At 37.7% G+C, this 24086-nt stretch overlaps 1 non-coding gene across 1 annotated transcript; it reads left to right on the top strand.

Moving 5' to 3' along the window:
* Positions 1-4846: 4846 nt before the first annotated feature.
* LOC131170070 (small nucleolar RNA R71) lies at positions 4847-4953 on the top strand. Its single transcript, XR_009141012.1, has one exon. It is a non-coding gene; the product is annotated as a small nucleolar RNA R71 (small nucleolar RNA).
* Positions 4954-24086: the final 19133 nt, after the last annotated feature.

The raw sequence follows: 24086 nt of genomic DNA, 5'->3' as shown, positions 1-24086 counted from the left end.
AACCAAAATTTTATGGAGAATGAGAGAGATAGCAGGTTGCTATCTTCTCAATTGGCTCACCAACTGAATAATGCCTCAACCTTTGCCCATTTACCTTGAAATTACTAGATTTTTCACCAAAAATTTCCACAGCACCATGAGGGAAAACTTTCACAGCTTTAAATGGACCTGACCACCTTATTTTTAATTTTCCTGGAAAAAAATTTAACCTTGAATTGAATAAGAGCACCAAATCTTCTTCTTTAAAGTCCTTTTTCTTGATATGCTTATCATGCCATTTTTTAGTTCTTTCTTTATAGATCCTAGTATTTTCATAAGCATCAAGTCTTAATTCTTCTAACTCATCAAGTTGCAAAAATCTTTTGTGTCCAGCAGCTTGTAAATCAAAATTGATTGCTCTTATGGCCCAATAAGCTTTATGTTCTAACTCTACGGGCAAATGGCATGATTTCCCAAAAACTAACCTATAAGGTGTAGTTCTTATGGGGGTTTTAAAGGTTGTTCTATATGCCCAAAGAGTGTCATTTAACTTAAGGGAACAATCTTTTCTAGACCTGCTGACAATTTTCTCCAAGATTTGCTTAAGTTCTCTATTTGTGATTTCTACTTGGCTATTTGTTTGAGGGTGATATGGTATGGCAATCCTATGCTTTACCCCATACTTTCTCATCAATTTTTCAAATTGGTGATTGCAAAAATGGCTACCACCATCACTGATTATGGCACGTGGGGCACCAAATCTGGTTAAAACAATTTTTTTCAAAAATTTCACCACAACTTTTGCATCATTGGCAGGTGTAGCAATAGCTTCTACCCATTTAGATACATAGTCCACCCCTACTAAGATATATTTATTCCCATAAGAGAATGGAAATGGCCCCATGAAATCAATTCCCCACAAATCAAACAATTCAACTTCTAATATGGACTGTTTGGACATCTCATCTCTCTTGGAAATATTACCTACCCTTTGACACTTATCACACTTGCTTATAAAGTCTCTCACATGTTTAAACATATTAGGCCAATAAAAACCTGATGTCAAGACTTTTTCAACAGTTTTTGAGACACTACAATGACCACCATATTCAGAGGAATGACAATGGTAAATAACATCATTTATTTCTTCCTCTGGTATACATCTCCTAATTATTCCATCATTACATCTCCTAAACAAAAGAGGCTCTTCCCAAAAATAAAATTTAACATCATGCAAAAATATTTTCTTTTGCTGCCAAGATAAATCAGGTGGTAAGACACCACAAGACAAATAATTCACAATATCAGCAAACCATGGAAGTGCAAATTTCAACACATACAACTGGTCATTCATAAAAAAACTCATTAATTGGCACAATATTATCATCTTTATTTTCATTTTTTATCCTAGAAAGGAGATTAGCCACCACATTCTCAACACCTTTTTTTATCTCTTATTTCTAAATCAAATTCTTGAAGTAACAAAATCCATCTAATCAACCTAGATTTAGCTTCTTTCTTGCTCATTAAATACCTTATTGCTGCATGATCAGTGAAAACTATTACCTTTGAGTTGACCAAATAAGAACGGAACTTATTGAGTGCAAATACTACCGCAAGGAACTCCTTTTCAGTTGTAGCATAATTAACTTGAGCTTCATTAAGGGTTCGGCTTGCATAATAAATGGCATAAGGTTTTCTATCTTTTTGTTGGCCAAGGACAGCTCTAACAGCAAACTTGCTTGCATCACACATGATTTCGAATGGCAAAGTCCAATCTAAGGGTTGCATGATAGGAGCTGTTTTTAATGGCATCTTTAACCTGCAAAAAGCAACCATACAATCTTGATTAAAATCAAATTTAACATCATGATTCAAAAGATTTGTTAAGGGTTTAGCAAGTTTAGAAAAATCCTGAATAAATCATTGGTAAATTTTGGCATGTCCAAGAAAACTCCGCACTCCTTTAACAGTGGTTGGAGGGGGCATTTTTTCAATAATTTCTATTTTGGCTCTATCCACTTCTATTCCCCTATTTAAGATCAAATGCCCTAAAACGATCCCCTCTTGGACCATAAAGTGGCATTTCTCCCAATTAAACACCAGATCATTATCAGCACACCTCTGCAAGATTTTAGATAAATTACTCAAGCATGAATCAAAATTAGTGCCATATACTGAAAAGTCATCCATGAAGACCTCCATAATTTCTTCAATAAAATCAGAAAAATGGTCATCATGCACCTTTGAAAGGTGGCAGGCGCATTACACAATCCAAATGGCTTCCTTCGATAGGCAAAGGTGCCATTGGGATAGGTAAAGGTATAAAGGTAGTTTTTTCTTGGTCATCAGGATGGATTGGAATTTGAAAGAAACCAGAATATCCATGTAAGTAACAAAAGTAAGAATGCTTAGCTAATCTCTCTAACATTTGATCCATAAAAGAAAGGGGAAAATGGTCTTTTCTTGTAGCATTGTTCAACTTCCTATAATCTATGCACATTCTCCAGCCTATAACAGTTCTAGTGGGTATCAATTCATTATTCTCATTTTTAACAACTATCACCCCACCTTTTTTTGGTACAATATGCACAGGACTAACCCACTCACTGTCAGAAATGGGTTAATAATTCCAGTAGCTAGTAATTTCAGGATTTCCTTTTTCATAACATCCTTCATTATAGGATTCAATCTTCTTTGGTGTTCAATAGTAGGTCTACTATTTGGCTCTAGGAAAATCCTATACATACAGATTGTTGGACTAATTCCCTTTATATCATCAATTGCATAACCCAAAACTCTCCTATATTCTCTCAAAACTCTCAACAATTTGTCAATCTCAATATCAGTCAAAGATGCATTAATTATAACAGGATATGTTCCATTGGGTCCAAGAAAAGCATACCTGAGGTTGGAAGGAAGAGGTTTAAGATCTACTTTTGGGGCATCCTCTACCTTTAATGATGGTGGTTTAATCTCCAAACTTTGCACCTCTTCAAGCTGAAAAATTGTGGCTTCAGGATGTGGTGGAGAGCTCTCCAAGTGTTGTGCAAAAGCAGCTATGTTGTGATTATAATCATCAATGCTCCCACCATGGACTAAGCAATTTTCAAGAGGGTCTTATGGATAGCTTTTTCTGAAATGCCCTTGAACAATCTCATTAATGATGTCTACCCGCAAATAAGACTCAACTTCCTCATTTTCCCTTTTCATGGCTGGATTGATGTTGAATATCATTTGATCATCTCGCACTCTAAGTGTCAATTTCTCACCCTTTACATCAATTAATGCACTAGCTATTGCCAAAAAGAGTCTTCCCAATAAGATAGGAATTTTTGTGTCTTCATCCATATCTAAAATGACAAAGTCCATCGGAATGTAGAATTTTCCAACCTTAACAGGCACATTTTCTAGAATGCCTTCTGGATACTTAATTGAACGGTCAGCCAATGAAAGATACATGTTTGTGGGCTTCAACTCTCCCATATTCAACTTCTCATGTATTGAAAGTGGCATTAGGCTGACATTAACTCCAAGGTCACATAAGACATTTGCCACACAATTATTACCTATATGACAAGGAATGGAAAACACACCCGGATCTTTGAGTTTGGAAGGTAACTTCTTATGAATTATAGCACTACATTACTCTCCTAAGTTGATGGTATCATAATCTTCTAGCCTTCTCTTGTTGGTAACAATCTCCTTCAAAAACTTTGCATAACTTGGCATTTGGGATAGTGCCTCAGTGAATGGCACATTGATATACAACTTCTTTAGCACTTCAAGGAATTTGCCAAATTGTTTGTCTAGCTTATGCTTGATGAATCTTTGAGGGTAGGGAAGGGTGGGCTTGTAAGGCTCAGGTGGGATGTATGATTTCTCTCCCTTATGTTGCTCACTTTCGCTTTCTTCTTCCTTTTAATTTTTCTTACTCTCAACTGAATTTTCTTCTTTTGTGCTCTCTTTTTCTTCTCTCTTGTTTTCACTCTCTTGACCAACTTTCTTACCACTTCTCAAGGTCACAACCTTACATTGTTCATGAGGGTTTTGTGGTTGGCTAGGTAGTTTGCCATAGGATTTACTTCCTAATGAGCTTGCTTGTTGAGCCAATTGAGTCTCCAACATATGATTGTGGGCTTGTAATTGATCCATGGTTTGTCTCATGTGTTGCATTTCTTCCTCCAATTTGCTATTCATCTTGCTTTATTCAGCAAAAAATTTCTCCATCATGCTTTCCAAGGTTGGCTTCGGTTCATGAGGTGGAAGGGATTGTTGTGCTCTTGCTTGATATGCAGGTTATGGCTGCCTTGTGAGCTGAAATTGAAGCTAAAACTGCCTATTCTGCTGCATATACTATTGTTTATGAGCATAATTTGAGCTTTGACCTTGTTGAGCAAAAGTTGCTTGTGGCCTCCATGTTGAGTTGTTCACATTAGAGTAAGAATTTCCCATAGGTTTCTATTGATAACCTCCTGCATAAGCAACTTGTTCTTGTAAATAATCATCACTATGAGAAGAGTAATCAACTCCACAACTTTGGGTTCCATCTGTGTAGGCAACTTGTTGCATAGTTGTAGGAGTTGAGGTTGTTGCCTTTGTGCAAAAATCACTGAGAAGCTGAGTTAACTGATCAAATCTTGCATTCATGTAGCTAACTGAGTCAAGTTCATAAATCCCAGCCTTCTTTGGCTCAATTGCTGTAGGATTTCCCCACAAATGGGTATTATTAGGAATCTTCTATAATAGATCATAGCATTCTTCACTTGTCATTCTCCTGAAATCTCCTCCTACTTGTGAATCAATTGTGTTTCTTATGGCTGGAGTAACTCTGGTGTAGAAATTTTGAACAATCATCCATTTGGGTATTTCATGATGAGGACATTGCCTTTCAAGCTCCTTAAATCTCATCCAAGATTCATACAAAGTTTCATCATCCCTTGGCTTAAAAGCTACCATCAAATTCCTCAAATGAGTGGTCTTCCCAGGTGGGAAAAACAGAGATAGAAAAGCTTGAGATAGTTGCTCCCAAGTAGCTATAGTAGCTTGTGGAAGTGAGTCATACAACTCTAATGTTGAATCTCGAAGAGATAATGGAAATAAGGTGAGCCGAATCACTTTATCTGAAACTCCAGGCTGTCTTTGTGTACCACATATCATCAAAAATTTCTTCAAATGAGAATGAGGATTTTCAAGTGGACTACCTCCAAATTGTGAATTCTGAACCATTTGAATGAGACTAGTATTTAACTCAAATTGATTAGCTCCAATAATAGGTCTGTTATCTCTCACATCTGCACATCAAGGAAAAGCAAAATCTAACATGGATCTTCTCTGAGGATCATTTTGATTAACAACTTCATTCTGCCTGTTTTGCTCTTTTCCCCCATTATCTCCGCCAATATCTCTATTTTGATTCTCCACATTTTCAATTTTCTCCTCTTGCTCAAACCTTTGTTGTTCTTCTTTTTCTGCTTCCTTTCTCCTCTTAGATTCCTTTTTGTTGGCTCGACAGAATTTTTCAATTTCAGGGTTGAACAACAATTCAATATCACTTGTGCTTTTTGATCGTCTCATAAACAAGAAAAGTACCTGAAAAACACAAGGAACAACAGTGAAAATAAAAGAAAATAAAAATTCTAATCAGCTTAAAACAATCAAAATCTAACTTAAAAATAAACAATTCCCCAACAACGGCGCAAAAAACTTGATGGTATCAGCTATGAAATAGCTTTCGCAAGTGCACGGGTCACAATTGTATAGTTTTAAAAATAATATCATTCCCACAGGGAATTAAGCTTAAATTGGAAATAAAATGATAAGCTAATTAGAATGGTAAAATTTAAAGATATTAAAAAGAATGAAATTTAAAATTTAAAATTGGTATTTGAGGAATTTAAGCTAAATCAAACAATTAACTAAATTAATTAAACTAGATTACCAAAATTTAAATTGAAATTGCTAATTATGAAATTGGGAGGAATTTAATTCTAAATTCAATAAAAATTAAAGTGATTCTAGAAATAAGGTTTTCAATATTGTTTGCATGTGGTTTATCCCCAATTTAGCCAAACACATGAGAATTGCAATTTTGAGAGAAATCAATTCTTAGTTCTTTGAAATCTTTTTCAAGCATTTCAAAGTTGGTATTCATCAAATCAAACCCTGCATTCACGGTATTTCAAACTTCATAAAAACCCAATTAAAGCTATAATTGATTTTTGAAAGTGCCCTTAATTCTCTTAGCTTATGTCTAACACCAAGAAAACTAAGTTTATTGCAAGATTATCTATCCCAAACATTCACTTTTCAGTCCATCTGTCAAGGATTAAAACTTAACTTAATGAGGGCCCATTCATCAAGCAAGGCAACAAGCTCATAAGCAATAAATCAAAATGCAGCAAATCTCATTTAAATGACTAAATCAGTTCAAAAACTACAATACAAAGCAATATTTACAAACCCATCTCTAGAATCTCAAAGATCTACTCACAAATCATGGTTTCAAGACAAACCCAAGTATAGAAATGAAGAAATAATGAAAATCTAAACTAAGGAACAGAAAAACCCAATAAAATGATGAAGAATCTGCTACTGGAGTGATGTAGAAAATGTCCTCTGCTGCTGCAACAAGACTAGATTTCACGAGCTCCTTTTCCTCTCTTTCTCTCTTGCAAAATGTCCCTCTTTTTCTCCATATTGAAAAAAAGGGAAAAAGAAGCTTTTATATGGTTCAGAGGTCTGGCCTAGAACGGGTAAAAAGGCAGATGATTCTGGAGAAAGTGATGTAGTAAATCAGAGGGACGAAAGTGCCACATCAGCCATTTTCATTAAAATGGTACAAGCTAAATCGGTTGTGTCGCTCCTTGTGTCGCAGGTTGTGAAACCTGCTGCCCGAGAAAAAAAAAACCTTCATATCTGACAACCGACACAGCCTGTGACACAAGCTGTATTGCAGGTTATATCACTTTCGGTCTCTTTATCTCAACTCAACTCAACTCAACTCAACTAAGCCTTTATCCCAAAAATTTGGGGTCGGCTATATGGATTCGCTTTTTCCACTCTGAACGATTTTGGGTTAAATCCTCAGAAATGTGTAATGCTTCTAAGTCATGCTGTACTACTTTCCTCCAAGTCAATTTAGGTCTACCCCTTTTTTTCTTTCTATCCTCTAGCCTAATGTGCTCTACTTGTCTAACTAGAGCATCCGTATGTCTACGCTTCACATGACCAAACCACCTCAATCTCCCTTCTCTCAACTTATCTTCAATTGGCACCACTCCTACCTTTTCTCTAATACTTTCATTACGGACTTTATCTAGTCTAGTATGACCACTCATCCACCTTAACATTCTCATCTCTGCAACTCTTATCTTAGATGCATACGACTCTTTCAGTGCCCAACACTCGCTACCATATAGCATAGCCGTTCGTATGGTCATGCGGTAAAATTTTCCTTTTAATTTATTGGGAATCTTACGATCACATAAAACTCCCGTGGCACGTCTCCACTTCAACCATCCGGCTTTAATCCTATGACTAACATCCTCCTCACATCCCCCATCTACTTGAAGGACTGAGCCTAGATATTTAAAGTGATTACTTTGGGATAGTGCCACTCCATTCAAACTAACTCCTTCCCTATCACGGTTTGGCCTTCTTGAACTTGCAATGCATGTATTCATCTTCGTTCTACTTAACTTAAAACCCTTTGACTCTAGAGTACTTCTCCAAAGTTCTAGCTTCCTATTGACTCCTTCTCGTGTCTCATCTATCAGAACAATATCATCCGCAAACATCATGCACCAAGGAATACTCTCTTGTATATGTTTCGTCCGTTCATCTAAAACTAATGTAAAAAGGTAAGGGCTTATGGTGATCCTTGGTGTAATCCAATTGAGATCGGAAAATCTCTTGTGTCCCCTCACTTATGCGCACAATAGTAGTTGCTCCTTCATACATATCTTTCAATACTTGTATGTACCTAATAGATACCCTCTTTTGTTCTAACGCATTCCATAAGACCTCTCTTGGAACACTATCATAAGCCTTCTCCAAATCAATAAAAACCATGTGTAGATCTTTCTTCCCATCTCTATATTTCTCCATCAAGCTTCTAATGAGAAAGATCGCTTCCATAGTTGAACGACCAGGCATGAAACCAAATTGATTGAGAGAGATAGAAGTATCATGACGTAGTCGATGCTCCACAACTCTCTCCCACAACTTCATAGTATGGCTCATAAGTTTAATTCCCCTATAGTTTGAGCAACTCTGTATGTCTCCCTTATTTTTAAAAATAGGTACTAAAATACTCTTCCTCCATTCATCAGGCATTTTCTTTGAGTTTAGAATCTTATTAAATAATTTAGTTAACCATGCCACTCCCATATCTCCCAAATACTTCCACACTTCAATTGGTATTTCATCGGGTCCACAGGCTTTACCTACTTTCATTTTCTTAAGTGCTTCCTTTACTTCTAAAGATCTAATCCTTCTAGTATAATTTACATTCTTTTCTATTGTTCTATAATCTATATTCACGCTATTTCCATTTTGACTATTATTAAAGAGATCATTAAAATAATTTCTCCATCTTTCTTTAATGTCCTCATCTTTCACCAACACTTTTCCTTCTTTATCCTTAATGCACCTAACTTGATTGAGATCTTGACATTTCCTTTCTACTCCTTGCTAATCTATAAATATCTTTCTCCTTCTTTAGTTCCAAGTTTCTCATATAACTTTTCAAAGGCTGTGCTCTTGCTTGGCTAATCGCCTTTTTGCCTCTTTCTTTGCTATCTTGTACTGTTCATATGCCTCATTATTATCACATTTAGGTAATTTCTTATACCATTCCCTTTTTCTCTTCACTGCCTTTTGTACTTCCTCATTCCACCACCATCTCTCTTTTGAGGGTGGTCCATGTCCTTTAGACTCCCCAAGTACTTTTTTAGCTACTTCTCTAATCTTTGATGCCATCTGTATCCACATATCATTGGCCTCCATATCTAGCTTCCATACTTCAAACTCAAGAAGCTCATTTTTGAACTTCACTTGCTTTACGGTCTCTTTATCTCAATTTCAAAATTTTGCAATTCAACTCTAATTTCTTCCAAATGGCTGCTCTGATCAAAATACACCAAAATTCTCCAAATTTAACCTACAAAACAAATAAATTCCAAAAATTAAACTAAGAAGTGTAAAAAGGCAAAATTGACTAAATATATACTAATATCTATAGTAATAGCTATGAACAAGGGTAAATTATGTGTAAAAATTATACCTAAATGATGATATAAAATGCATGCATCAGGTGTCACACAAAGGTTGATAACAAGGAATTAAACGCTGAAAATTAAAATCAACTTGGATCTAACTTAGCCAATTATCATAAATAAATTTTGTGCATATACCTCAAATGCTCGCAAAGCAAATCTGATGCATGGTGTTATTCCAAACGAAGTTTACTTAACAAGATCCTGAAGACAAACGATTGATAGAAAAGGTCAGGACAAGTTACGAGGCTTGGCCCATAATTTTCTCCAACATCCCTTTTTGGCTTTTACTTCTGACCGTTCCTGACTAAAAGTGCCCCTTTTGGGTTTTCACTCCTAGTTTTTTTTTTTCTACTTCCTTTTTCAGGGCGTCCTTTCGGATTTTACTCTTCGCTCATTTTGCAAAAAGCGCCCTTTTAGGTTTTCGCCTTCTTTCCCTCATTTTGCTAAGAGCGCCCTTTCGGGTTTTCACTCTTACCCCTTTTTCTTTTTCTTTTTTTTATTTTTTATTTTTTGTAGCATCTTTGCAGGTTTCCTCTTCTTATACGCACCAGTTGCCCGATGATTATTTGTCCTCCTGTAAATCTCAAAGTAAAGTATATAAAGTTACCTATGTTTTGATTCTTCTTATATAAAAAGCTCTTAATAAATTAATAGCGCATAAACCAAAGAGGATAAAACATGCACAAATTTATTCATGGTGTAAGAAGATAATTATACTGTGGTTTTATGATCAAAAGTATGAAGGTACAACTTTATGGAAAAGTGTACAAGGATAAATCTCACAAATGCCCTTAGTTAACTTTTGAAGTCTCGCAATTACCATTGTTTCAAGTGACCTTCTGCAAAGCGTGCTATGCATTTTACTGTCCCCTGATATTGGAATCCTCTTTATTTCTTTGTCATCTTTGGCTAGAAGTGCCCTTTTGGGTTTTCACTCCTGGCTTCCTCTTTTTTTTTTTTTTTTTGTTCCTTTTCCAGGGCGTCCTTTCTGATTTTCACCCTTCGCTCATTTTGCAGAAAGCTCCCTTTCAGGTTTTTGCCTTCTTTCCCTCATTTTGCTAAAAGTGCCCTTTCGGGTTTTCACTCTTACCCCCTTTTTTTATGCATAATATCTTTTCATGGCATCCGAATTCACCGGCCTCGGCAATTCTTCCCTATCCATATGAGTTAAGATGAGTGCACCATCGGAAAATGCCTTTTTAACTAGATAAGGCCCTTCATAAGTTGGTGACCATTTACCTCGGGGATCACTTTGATTTGGGAGGATCTTTCTTAGAACTAGATCTCCTGATTGGAATTCACATGGGCGTACGTTCTTATCGAATGCTCTGGCCATCCTTCTTTGGCACAATTGACCGTGGCATATTGCCGCTAGTCTTTTCTCATCCATCAAATCTAGCTGGTCTAACCTTGATTGAACCCATTCTATCTCATCTAGTTCTGCCTCTTTTAGAATCCTTAAAGAAGGAATTTCTACCTCTATTGGCATAATAACTTCCATTCCATAGACCAGCAAATATGGAGTTGCCCTGGTTGATGTTCGTACCGTAGTGTGGTAGGCATGAAGTGCAAAGGGAAGCATGTCATGCTAATCTTTATAAGTGATTGTTATCTTTCCAATTATCTACTTGAGATTTTTATTGGCAGCTTCTACAGCTCCATTCATCTGGGGTCGATATGGTGATGAATTAAGATGTTGTATCTTGTATTGATCGTACAACTTCTAAATCTTTGGACCGTTTAGATTCTTGGCATTATCGGCGACGAACTCCCCCGGAAGACCATACTGACAAATAATGTTATTCTTGAAGAACTTCAGAAAGATATTCTAAGTGATGTGAGCATATGAAGTCGCTTCCACCCATTTAGCAAAGTAGTCGATGGCTATTAAAATGAATCCGTGCCCATTGGATGCTTTCGGATTAATCATACCAATCACATTGATACCCCACATTGCAAATGGCCACGGTGAGGCAAGATTGTAGAGCTGACTATGTGGGACATTTATCTGATTAGCATAAACTTGGCATTTGTGACACTTTCAAAAGTACTCAATGCAATCCTTTTCCAAAGTGGTCCAGAAGTAACCCCGCCTTAAGATCTGCTTTGCCATCATATACCCATTGCTATAAGTAGCGCAGTTCCCCTCGTGTGTTTTGAATAGAATTCTTCTTGCTTCTTTAGCATTTACTCACCTCAACAATTCACCATTGGAGCTTCTTTTGTATAAGACTTCTCCACTGGGGAACTATCCCATTACTAGTCTTCTGATCATTCTCCTTTCGTTTCTACTTGCCCCAGGAGGATATTCCCTATTTTTGATGTAAATCTAGATGTCATGATACCAGGGTTTGCCATCTGTTTCTTCTTCGATCAAAAAGCAGTATGTCGGCTCACTTCTTGCTTTGATTTACGATAACTGCGTTATTTGCCCTTCTTCCATCTGAGTCATCACTGCTAGAGTAGCTAAGGCATCAGTAAATTGGTTCTTGTCCCGACTCAAGTGAGTGAAAGAGATCTCCTCAAATTCCTTGATTAGTTCGAGGAGATATTTTTTATATGGGATCAGTTTCGGGTCTTTAGTCTGCCATTCTCCTTTGACTTGGTAAATCAAAGCTGAATCCCCATACACTTCTAATTTCTTTATCTTCATTTCAATGGCCGCCTGTAAACCTCTCATGCAAGCCTCATACTCCGCTACGTTGTTTGTGCAGCCAAACCTAAGCTTAACGGCTATTGGGAAATGTCTCCCATCTGGGGCAACAAGTGCTGCTCCAATCCCATTACCAGTTAAATTGACTGCTCCATCAAAATACATTTCCCGCACATCATTTGGGCTTTCAGCATCATTGCTCACTGCGTTAATATATTTGTCTGGAAATTCAAAATCCAGGGCTTCGTAATTATTGATTGGGTTCTCAGCCAGGAGGTAAGTTATCACACTCCTTTTCAATGTCTTTCTTGTCATATAGACTATGTCGTACTGAGAAAGTATGACTTGCCATTTTGCTAATCCTCTAGGTATGAAAGGGTTTTCAAATACATACTTGATCAGATCCATCCTGGAGATAAGCCATGTCTTATGATTTAACATGTAATGTTTGAACTGATTCACTATCCAAGCCAATGCATAACAGGTCTTTTCTAGGGATCAGTATCTCGACGCACAGTCGTTGAATTTCTTGCTTAAATAGTAAATGGCTCTTTCTTTTCTCCCGATATCATCATGCTGTCCCAGAACATAACCCATCGAGCTCTGCTGAACTGCCATATACATAATTAATGGCTTACCCGTCACTAGAGGAACCAGTACCAACGGATTTGATAAGTACTGCTTAATCCTTTCGAAAGCCTCTTAACAAGCTTGGTCCCATTTGGCTGTATTATTCTTTCCAAGTAACTTGAAAATGGGTTCAGCCTTGGCGGTGAGGTTAGAGATGAATCTCGAGATGTAGTTCAACTTTCCCAAGAAACTACGCACATCCCTTTTTGTTTTTGGGGAGGCCATTTCTTGGATGGCTCGAATTTTGTCCGGATCCACCTCTATTCCCTTATCACTTATTATAAATCCCAACAGCTTTCCCGATTTTGCTCCAAACACACATTTAGCTGGGTTCAACTTCAGCTGATTTTTCTGAGCCTTTCGAACACTTTTCTTAATACCTGTACATGGCTTTCTGTCCCCTTGGATTTAATGATCATGTCATCCACATAAACTTCTACTTCTTTATGCATCATTTCATGAAATAACGTGACCATGGCACGTTGGTAGGTAGCCCCTGCATTCTTTAGCCCAAAGGGCATCACCTGGTAGCAGAAGACTCCCCACTGGGTGATGAAGGCGGTCTTTTCTTTGTCATCATTGTCCATCAAAATCTGGTTACACCTTGAGGCTCTGTCAATACATGAACATCTCCCCAATCCTGCAGCATTGTCTGCCAGCACATCTATATGCAGAAGAGCGAAATCATCTTTCAGACTCGCCTTATTGAGATCCCTATAGTCAATGCATACTCTCACTCTGCCATCTTTCTTCATTACGGGGACAATGTTAGCTTCCCATTCCTGATATTTTACTACTTTTAAGAATCCAACATCATATTGCTTTTTGACTGCATCCCTAACTTTGAGCAGGGTGTCGGGGTTCATTCTCTTCAACTTTTGTTTAACTGGGACTATTCTAGGGATCAAGGGAATCTTGTGTGTGACTATCTGAGGATCCAGTCCTGGCATGTCATCATAGCCCCAAGTGAATACGTCGATGAATTCCTATAGCAGTTGAATCATGTCTTCTAGTTCTTCATTATTCACGATTCTAAGTTCCCTTTTATTTTCCTCTGTTCCCAGATTCACAATGTTCATTTCATCTCCACAGGGTACTAGAGTGGGTTCATTTGCCTCTCCCGGTTCTTTCACAGGCTCTTCTTCAGGATCACTTGAATCAATGGTGATTATGGGACTCTCAAAGTTAACATAAGGGATTTCGGAGTTGATTGGATTATTATGGAGGGATTGGACAATGGTCCTAGAGAAGTGAAAATGGATTATATTAAAGATTGAATTTTTACAATGAACCTTTTTTTTTAAAGAAAATATTAACACAGAGTTTGAGAAAATGCGCCATTAATTTGTTAATTGCTTAATCATAAAAATAGGTCCATTTATAGAATTACACTTGACACCATGGACAACATAATCAAGCATTGGTAACAAAATATACTTTACTCGAAATAAAGCATAAGGATATCTTTAGCTTCCCAATTGTCAAGCTCTTATCCCTCTGTGGTGGGCGAAATTAGTATTTCAGACATAGAATCCAGGTGCAGGACATTGATAGATGATTCCGAGGGAGATTCTTCTTTCTCTTCTTTCAAGTTCTCAATGATTGGTTTGGTGAAAACATCTGAGATTTTCGAGATGTTTTTCTTCATTTCGTGAGGTTTATCGAATCTCTGATCCCAGAGTAGGCTTCTCATTCGAAACCTTCCATCAGTCAAAGCATCCTCATCATATCCCAATACTGAGCGTCCATTCCTCCGAGCGGCTGACAATGGTTCGACAATCCATTGCAGGGTGACACCCAATCCCTTGCCCTTTTCATAGCCATTTTTCAGCATTACCTTTGCAACCATGGCTGCAGCTCCCCCGTCTCCTAGAACAGTCCCAATTAGCTTTAAAGCTTGAAATGAGCTTTCTAGAGATCGTTCAGTCATTTCCACATAAGGGACTAATTGTGGCTTGGTGACCAGTATAGCTTCTTCTCCTCTTACCTTAATGATTTTGCCGTTCATGATATATTTGATCCTCTAATGCAGAGTTAAAGGCACTGCATTTGACGAATGGATCCAGGGCCTTCCCAACAGCATAGTGTACACTGGTTCAATATCCATTACCTAAATGTTACATTGAAAGTACATGCCCCTATTTGAAGTGGCAAATCAATGTCTCCCAACACATCTCTCTTCGTGCCATTAAACGCCCTCACAATCATGGAGCTTTGGCGTATTCCAGATGGGTCTATCGGCAGTCTTACCAGGGTTGCATTGGGCAAGACATTAAGTGCTGGGTCGTTATCAATCAAAACTTTAGCGACTAAACAACCTTTACACTTGACTGTCACATGCAGAGCCTTGGTGTGCTTCAAGCTAGTCGGGTCTATTTCATCCTCTGAGAAAGTGACGAAATTAGATGCCTAAATTTGTTTAACTATTTTTTCAAATTGCCTCAGTGTGATGTTCGAGGTTATAAAGGCCTAGTCTAGAACCTTCTGTAAGGCGTGGCGATGCACTTCAGAGCTTAGTATTAATGACAGCAAGGAGAACCGAGCAGGTGTCTTCTTTAATTGTTCAATTACATCGTACTCACTCTGCTTCATGATTTGCAACAACAGTTCATCTTTTTCCTTCCTCCAACTAGATTCCCCCTTCTCTACTATTGTTCCCATCTTCTCCTCAGTCTCAGTTGACTCTCCTACTTCTACTTTCCCTTTACTTTTCTTTTCCTTAGTGCCGTAACACCTTCCACTTCTAGTAATAAATTCTACTTCTGGATTTTGAGAGTCATTTGTTAGGGCAGGTTCTAATGGAGCAGAGTCATTGGAGGGACCTGCATAGGTCATTTTGAAGTGAGCATGAGGAGTGAAACATGGTTTAGGGGTGGTGATGGGTTGAGTGTAGGCATAATTGAGGGTAGGGATAGAAGTATTGTTGGATGCACTCTGCGTATAAACTTGGAAATTATAATTCCAAGGCACAACATGGGTATTGGTAACAGGCAGCTGTGGTGGGGTACATATGATTGTCTGAGGTGGTGTTGGTAGTGTTGATGGGGCAGGAATAGAAAAAAAAAAAAAACATTTTTGGAGCAGATATTGAGGTGCCTTTGCCATAAATGGTAGTGTTCACTTCCTCTTCTTCTTTTGATCTTAATTGGCACCTTAAGATTTTAAGCGATATCATCCTCTAGATTTCACCCTTAAATTCATCACAGTTCTGTAATTCATGATTGGTTGCTCCATGATAAGGGCATCTCGAGCCCAATAGATCATTTCCAGTTTCATGCCTATAAGGATGTACATAGCCTTTTGACATCACTATCGTGAGAATCTCATTAAAGTAAGGGACTAACATATCCACCTCCGCAACCAAGATTTCATCCTAGGATTCTACCACAATTACACCATTCCCTTTGCTGCTATCATGGTGGGGTAGTGGTTTCGAAGTGACATTAGGAGTTGAGCTATTTCCTTCAATCTTTAGCCACCCATTCCTCATTAGGGATTGCACCCTTCCTTGAAGAGCTCCGCAATTATCCGTTGAATGCCCTATAGCCCCACTGTGGTATTCACATTTGGCACTGGGATCATACCACCTAGCATATGGCGGCTGGATGGGGTTTAGTGGGGTGGGCACTATCTGATTGATACTCAACAGATAACAGTAAATTTCACCGAGGGGGAGTGGTAATGGAGGATCAAAATTCCTTGATGGTCTTGGGCCAGGTTGAGGAGTAGGTGGTCTGAAAGGAGTATTTTGATCAGATGGTCTGGGATTATAGGCGATTTGGGAAGGATATTAGGGGCGAGGATAGTTCGGGGATGGGGGAGGAACATTCAATACCATTGGGTTTTGGGCTGGAGGATATGGATTTTGGGCTGGGGTGTATGGACGAAAATCATTTTATAATGGTAGGTGAGTTTGTCTTGAAATCAAGTGGACATACCTTTCCTTCCTTCCCGAAATTATTAAGCTTTTTCATGGAACCCTCCCTTACTACTTCTTGTAACCTTCCTAATCAGAGGTTTGCTTCAATCCTTTCTCTAGTCTGGATGATATTAGAAAAACTATTAGAAGTGTTCCCAATCATTAAATTGAAGTATGGGGCCTTCGGTGTTTCAATGAATAGAGAGTAGAGTTCATTATCCGTCACTGGAGGATAAACTTTAGCCGCCTTTTCTCTCCACCTCTAGGCATACTCCTTAAAGCTTTCCCTTTCCCTCTGCACCAGGTTTTGGATGTCTCTCCTTGTGGGGGCAACATCATAATTGAACTTGTATTGCTTAAGGAAAGCATCAGCCAAATCTTTCTAGGAGCATAATCTACTTCTATCCAATTGTATGCATTAGCATAAGGCTTCCCCTGTGAGACTTTCATGGAAGAAGTGTACCAAGAGTCTGTTATCTTCAGTGAGAGCGGACATCTTAGTTATGTAAGTGGCTAAGTGGATGCACGGGTCAGAGTTTCTGTTGTATTTGTCGAATTCCGGGACTTTAAATTTTGATGGGACAACCACGTCTGGTACTAATCTCAGTGACGACACATCGACTGAACCATACATATTTAACCCTTCGATAGCTCTTAGTCTTTCTTCCAGAGCAAATAACTTCTCATTTTCTCTTCCTCTACTTTCCCCTCCCACTGTATAAGCTATTCCCCCAATTGGAAAATTGGTTGCAGGGTAAACTGAAGGGATTGGTGCTGAAGGATGAAATTCCACATTCGGGATAGCTTGGTGATAAGAGACGAGAATTTCACTGCTAAGAAATATTGGATTAAAGGTGATTGTTGGATCGGGGATGGGAGTTTGGAAGGTAAAAGAAGTCGAGGCCTGGTCATGAAGTTTTTGGGCATGAGTATCAACTATTGTTGTGAGTGGGAGAATTACTGGTAAACTTGGTTCCGGTGCTAGTCGGGTGGTTTCTTTATTCTAGGACATTTCTCTCATCATCTTCATTAATTCTGAGATCTGTTCCCTTAATTCTGAAACTTACCCCTATAGGTTTTGCACTTGTTCTCGCTCTTCCATTAACTTCTTTGCTCGGGATCTTGTTAAGTAAACCTTTCTTGGTACAACTGGCTACTAGATCGAATATTCTTTGGGAGCAATATTGGTTTCCTATAGAAAGTTGCGTTATTAGTCTTATTTCTAGAAAAAAACTTACCGTGGCCAAAGTTTTGGCTGGTCAAAGGATACTACGGCAAACAATTGCTGGAAACGGTGTCTGCCGAGGGTAGATTACATTATCCTTTACAATGGCATCATTCGATAGTCCAACCATGAATGACGGGGTGTATGCGTGATTATGATACATGTTCACATAGCGCATACGTCTTTTTGCATAGCTCTAACGAGGATAAATCCCACTGGAGTTACACTATTCATTCATAAGTTTCAAGGTCCCCAAACATAGTTTTATTATTTATGAAGCATACATGCTATTGCCTAGGCTCAGGAAGGCTCATTAAAATACAATGGCATCTTTTGAGATACTCATACAATCTCATTTTTTATCTTGCAGTGTTGAATGACTTCAAAGCATATTTGGATTCAGGTAGCAATTCCTATTTCCCTTACACTATCATCTTTTCTAATCGGTCGATATTCTCTCGCAATTCTTCGTAAAGGGCGGCTTATCTGTCCGTTTCCTTTCTTTCTTTGGCATACTCCTTTGAGATATCATTGATTAATTATGCCTGATTTTTAAGTTCAAGCTTCCTCTTGTTTTCTTGCTGGTATTTTTCCACCAATATCTCATGATATTCTAGTTTTTCTGGTAATTTGCTATTTTGCATTTCCTTCTCCTTTATCGTGCTTTGGAGTGAAGCCTTCTCCTTCTCCCACTGGGTTTTTCACCTTTCATATTCTGTTTCGGCAGCAGTCATCTCCTCTCTAAGTCTCTTTGCTTCCCTTTCTAGTGCTTGTTCTTGACTTTCTAATCTTTTTATGTGTTCTTTCAATTGCTGGTTCTCAGTAGTTAAATTATGAAATGGGCTACTTGATTCTGTAACACCCCTCACCTGTCTATAGTATAGCTGAGCAAGGCGTGCTACACGGCGTGCCGGAGCACCTAGTCTGTAATCAACTCATTTCCTAAGCTCAATTTGATTTAAGAAGTTTTTATGTGATATTCATAACATGCTGATACTATTTTCATACTTTAATAAAATCAGTGTTTCAAAATTGGTAATAAAAATTTGGTAAGGTGCCGTCTGTATTTCGGACAAACTGTCCTTTCAAACCTATTAAAAAAAGTTCAATATGATAATATCAAAATCTCAACTATTTCACAGTCTCGATTTCTCAGTAAAGTCAATAGACTTTTACAGTCATTAAACAGTTCCATAATACAGTCCATAATAATTTAAATATAACCAAAAAATCTTCATGTTATTTAATAAGTACAAAATATTACAAACTTTAGAACTTTCATAATATTACAAAATACAGGGCCAAATTTCAAATACAACAGAAGTACAAAATACAAGATATCCTAAGTCCTACCATGTATGCAACGCAGTGCAGATGACTCTGGACTCTGTGCAGATCTGATGTCTCACCCGATTGTAGGTCTGCTGCGCTCCCCAGCTGTGTTTCCAATACCTACGCATTACAAAAGCAATGAACTAAGCAATTTTGCTTAGTGGTGCCAAATATAAAGAAATATGCACTAAAATAAAGTAAATGTATTATTTACGAATTTATAACATCGATATACTTTGCAGTTACTGGTTCTATTTTTATTTACTAACATTTCAATATTTGCTAATTTTTGGTAGTGCTGTATGTCAGTAGACTGGATTTAGCTATTTGAATTTAATAGTACTTGAATTACTGCCCGTGTAGCTTATGTACTAACCAGACTGGATAAACGGATATACTGGCACTGGGTACCTAGTACCTCGGGCCATCACACCATCGGTCACAAAGTGTCTCTCGGTGTGCAATAGTGTGGCTAAAAAGCCATATAGTCAATCTGGCGATAAGCCAAGTATAAATACACAATATGTATAGCGGTAGGCTATTAAAGTCACAGTGCGGCATAATATGCTATAAAAACACAGTATGGCATAAAAGTCATTTATAGAACAGCTGTCAAAATCCTATTGGCATGCCAACCTATCTAAACTAGTCAATTAAGCAAGCTAGGGCACATTATAAATTAATTATTTAATTCTTCAATTTTTAGAGTTTACTAGCTATTATGTAATTCATAAGTCAATGCATATGTTGACCTTTTTAGGTACTATGGATAAGTTGTTTCTTGCATCAACATATCACAATTTACAATTCAATATGCTGTTAATATAATGCAATTTACCCTTTTTACAAGTTGGCATTCACTGCCAAATTACCTCAAGTATCATTGTACATAAATGTCAAATTCTTAATTTTTGTGTGCTAGATTGGTCTAGCTTAAAGTCCTATTTCGCTTGGTTTTTAGCTTGTCAAAGAAGCAAAATTGTAACTCTATGTCTTATTGAACTTGGACCAAAATTTTAGGTCATTCTGAGTTGTATAGACCAAGATATGGTCAGTTTACCAAAGCTGGACAGATTGCACCTTAGTGCAAAATTTGGTCAATTTTAGGTCACTTTTAGTTCTGGCAGTTTTGGTACCCGAACTTGTGCAAGCTATTTGACTTGGTTCTGGCCATTTCTGGGCTTTAGTGTCTTCATAAGAATTGTAGATCTATGTCTAAGCTATCCATGCTAAAAATTTCAGGCCAATTGCACCTGTGTTTAAGTGAGTTATGGTCATCCTAATGATTACTGTTCATATGGTCAAAAATCTAGGTTGCAAGGTTGCCATTCCGGATTTGGTCATTTTTAAGGTCAGTTTCTAGGCAGAATTTTGGCAACATTTCTACATGAAAGTTGGCCTATTTGGTGTCTAGTTTCAGCCCCTCATTGGCCTTATACCAATTGGGTTCATAGTTTTGCACTTATGACCTTATTTATGTGCTGCCAACATACACAACCTGCATTTAAACATCACACTTCCAATTTTGACAATCCTCCTCCTTCCAATACTTCAATATTCAATCAATGGCACTTGTATATATATTGTACACAATTCCAGCAAACATTTTGGGTAGAACACTCAAGTGCTCAATGCACACAATACCCCATTCAAGTTCAACATTCACTTCCACCAAAATTCAATATATCTCAATATCAATATTACACATACACTTCCATATACTCATACCTCAATATCAGTTACACATGTTGCCCACAATTTAACACTACCATATTTTATTAATAAACTTCATATTCACACACACAAATTCATGATATTATAGGCTGCCAAACATGGCAATTTGCCAAAGCATCAAGGTCCCATTTCAAACCCTTAATTCAAGCACTAACATGCACTTACTTGGACATTAACTTACTACATCTTCCATTTGAGTTAATCAACCTTAATTTCCATCCATTAGAGGTAAGGAAAACTCAAATACAATAAATCTTCATGGCTGCTGAAAATGGACAATTACATATCTCACTATTTTCTTCATTTCTCTTCACTAAAATATTCACCTCAACCTAAACACAAGGTTTGCTAAAGCAAGGGAGAGGATTTGGACACTTACCACTTTTGGAGCTTGTTAAAATTTCACCAAATCTTATTTTTCTTGTTGCCAATATCTTCCCCAAGGTGAGTAGGCAAGCTTAATGAAGGAATCAAGTGGAAAGGAGGCTTCGAATGGGGTTGCATGGAGCTTGGACAATTTCAGCCATGGGAGCTTTCATGGAGGACGATTCGGCTAGTTTTTTCTTGAGGTTGAAGATGATGAGAATGAGCGGAACTTGCTATCCCAAAGCTTTTTTTGGTGTGCAATATTCAAGTTAATGGAGCACTAAGTTCATTTTAATGTTTAATTAGTTAAACTTTCCTTATTTGCTCATTTATCTCAATTCTTTCATTATTTACATAATGTATCTTATTTTAATTTTTCATGACATTTTCTAAGTGCAATATCATTTATTTTTAATGGACATTGAGGTCAAAAGGCAACTATAGGGGTCAAATGACCAAAATGCCCTTCTTCGGGTTGTATTCCCGATTTTTCGGTAACACCGATTTTTATCTGTTTCTCGTTTTTTTATTTTTTTTTGTACTAATTTATTAATTTTTATTTGATAATTCTAATGTCAATTATGTTTCAATAAACCTTTACTTATGTCTCAAAATTTAATTCCGAGGGTTCTTCGCATTGATCAAGAACGGCCTTCCCGGTGTGGTCACCCATCGCTGTGATGCCGGCTCGTTTAACTTAGCTTCATTTTCTCTCTTTCATTTTTCTTTGATTTTTCTTTTATTTTCTTTTTATTTATTTCATCATTATATGTATATTCACTATCACCGAAGTGTAGTTTCAGACATCCTGACTTGCCTGGACTGTTATTTGGCCACTGGAGTAACGAGCGTCAGAACACGTCTGATGGGGATGTTATAACTCTTCCCCTATAAATAAAAATTTCATCCTCAAAATTTACCTAATGTGAAGAGCTGAGGGAACTGTTGCCTCATTGTCTCCTCTCTCTCCCATGTTGCCTCTTCCGTGTTGTGGTGCCTCCATAGGATTTTCACTAGTGGAATTGTCTTGTTTCTAAGCTCTTTTACCTCTCATGCCAAGATTTTAATTGGTTCTTCTTCATATGTCAGGTCAAGTTGTACAACAATTTCTTTTGCTGAGATGACATGTGAAGGATCTGATCTGTATCTTCTGAGCATCGAGACATGGAACACATTATGTATCTTGTCTAGTTCAGGTGGTAAGGCTAATCTGTAGGCTACTGGTCCCACACGTTCAATAACTTCACATGGGCCAATAAACCTAGGGCTTAATTTTCCCTTTTTCCCAAATCTCAACACTTTCTTCCATGGTGATACTTTGAGAAATACCTTCTCACCAACTTCATACTCAATGTCCTTTCTTTTCAAGTCAGCATAAGATTTCTGTCGGTCTAAGGCAACTTTCAAACTGGCCTTTATCAGTTTCACCTTTTCCTCTGTCTGTTTTATCAGGTCTGGCCCCACTAGCTTATCTTCACCCAATTCAGTCCAACATATAGGTGTTCTGCATTTTCTCCCATACAGTGCTTCATAGGGTGCCATTTGTATGCTAGCTTGATAGCTATTGTTATATGCAAATTCTGCCAGTGGAAGGTATCTGTCCCCACTTCCCTCAAACTCAATAACACAACTTCTCAGCATATCCTCGAGGACCTATCACATATGTTTGGTTATTATTATCATTATCAGTTCAATTATTGTTTACAATAACTCAATGAGTTTCAAAATTTACCTGGATTATTCTTTCTGATTGTCCATTCGTCTGAGCATGAAAAGCCGTACTAAAATGGAGTTGTTTGCCAAGGATTCTTGTAATTTCTTCCAAAATCTAGATGTAAACCTCGAGTCTCTATCAGATATAATGGAAAGTGGAATTTCATGTTGTCTAACTATCTCACTGATGTACAATTCTGCTAGCTTTTCCAGTGAGTAGTCAGTTCTGACTGGCAGAAAATGTGACGATTTGGTCAACCTATCCACAATCACCCATACTGCATCATCTTCTTCTGAGTGAGAGGTAGACCACTGACAAAGTCCATAGTGACTCGGTCCCATTTCCATTCAGGTATGTTTAGGGGCTGTAATAAACTTGATGAACTTGATGTTCTGCTTTGACTTGCTGACATGTCAAGCATCTAGTTACATAGTCAGCTATGTCCTTCTTCATACCTAGCCACCAGTATCGAAGTTTCAGGTCATGGTACATTTTTGTGCTTCCTGGGTGCATAGCATACACACTGTTATGTGCTTCTTTCAGAATACTGGTTTTCAACTCTTTATCATCTGGTACACATACTCTTTCTTTATAGGACAGACACCCATTTTCTTTCACTTTATATTCAGTTTCCTTCCCCTCAATGATTTTGCCCATAACAACCATTAATTTCTCATCTGTCTTTTGCCTATCCTGTATCTATTGCAACAGATTCGGCTTCACTTGCAACTCAGCCAAAATAACTCCATTATGAGTTAAGGACAGTTGGGCATTCAGAGATCTTAATGCTATAATAGATTTTCTGCTTAAAGCATCAGTGAATACATTTACCTTCCTAGGGTGATAGTCAATCACACAATCATAATCTTTCAGGAATTCAATCCATCACCTCTGTCTCAAATTAAGTTCCTTCTGGGTTGGCAGATACTTCAGACTCTTAAGGTCTGTGTATATGTTGTATTTTTCTCCATACAAGTAATGCCTCCATATCTTCAATGCGAAGATAATTGCTGCTAACTCTAAATCATGATCAAGGTAATTCTTTTCATGTGGCCATAACTGCCTGGAAGTATATGCGATCACTTTCTCTTCTTGCATGAGTACATACCCTAACCCATTATGTGAGGCATCACTGTAGACTATAAAGTCTTTTCCTGACATTGGCTATGTTAACACTGGTGCCTCTGTCAACATATCCTTTAGCCTCTCAAAACTGGCTTGACACTTGTCATTCCAGTCAAATTTCATATTCT

This window comes from Hevea brasiliensis, chromosome 10, assembly GCF_030052815.1.
Source record: "Hevea brasiliensis isolate MT/VB/25A 57/8 chromosome 10, ASM3005281v1, whole genome shotgun sequence".
NCBI lineage: Eukaryota > Viridiplantae > Streptophyta > Magnoliopsida > Malpighiales > Euphorbiaceae > Hevea > Hevea brasiliensis.
Note: the sequence above shows the minus strand (reverse complement) of the source record. Positions and strands in the feature narration are given on the sequence as shown.